Here is a 1293-nt window from a genome sequence, read left to right on the forward strand (position 1 = left end):
ACAAGCAAATAACAAGCAATTAACAAATAACAAGCAGAGAGGCTGAAATTGTAATGAGAATTCGATCATAAATAATAAGCAGAGAGGCTATATCAATAGAGTAGTCGAAACTCAAGGATCCTTTGTTAAGCTTTCGATGATTTCAGATATCTAATTTTTTTTTAAATGCGTAAAATTGGAATTAATACAACGTTTCTCGTAAATGGAATGACATACGCCAAAAAAATCAACAGTTTTGAATTCAAGTAGAAAATTGTATATTAGTATATAAGTTATAATTATAAACAAGTATAATGAGAAAATTCATCAATAAAAAAAAGTGTTAATAATTTGAAGAGAAATTTAAACAGTCATGACTTAAAGATGATGTCGTATGTTCACAGAGAGCACCATTTTCTTCTATGCGAAATTTTGTCGGCTCTTGCTTTCGGGGTTTTAATCTCTTATACTTATTAAACTCTTATAGTCTCGCACTAATCTGATCACATGACTATTCCGATTATTTTAAACTGGCCAACATTCGATACCGTAATCCTCTAATAATATTGGAACATAATTAATTTGTACCATGATGTAATGAACCCAGTAACCTTCGGTTTACACGAGGATCTTTTTATTTTATCTTAAGGTTGCGTCTCCTTTAACCTCACTTTTTCTGAATATGATAATGAATTCAAAGATGAATTTTTACTTTACTAGGCAGTCTGATAAGTACCTGAAAATTCTAAGAGATGGCATTAGTATTCACTAATGTGAACCATTTTCGTCGAGCTTGATCCTTCAAATGACGCCTGTCAAAACTTCAGCCATTTATGTTTACGCATTTACAAGTTACAGCACTGAGAAGCGACTAACCTCCGAGTTTTTTTTAATATGGAAAAATCTGAGTTTCGAGTTTTGTTCAAACGCTACTATCTTCGCAAGAAAACGATATCCGAGACCAAGGCCAAGCTGGATAAGTATTACCCGGACTCTGCACCGTCGATTGGAACGATTCATAAGTGGTTTGCTGAGTTTCGTTGTGGCCGTAAGAGCACAGTTGATGCTGAACCATCTGGGCGCCCAAAAGAAGTCACTACAACAGAAAATGTCGAAAAAATCCATGACATGATGTTGAATGATCCCAAAGTGAAATTGAGAGGTAGCTAATGCTGTAGACATATCATTGGAACGTGTGGTCAATATCGTGCGTTCAGTTTTGGGCATGAAGAAGCTCTGCGCGCGATGGGTGCCGCGTTTGCTCACAGTGGACCAAAAACGAATTCGTGTGGCAACTTCCCAGCAGAATTTGGC

The sequence above is a fragment of the Belonocnema kinseyi genome, chromosome 9 (genome assembly GCF_010883055.1).
Source record: "Belonocnema kinseyi isolate 2016_QV_RU_SX_M_011 chromosome 9, B_treatae_v1, whole genome shotgun sequence".
Taxonomy (NCBI): Eukaryota; Metazoa; Arthropoda; class Insecta; order Hymenoptera; family Cynipidae; genus Belonocnema; species Belonocnema kinseyi.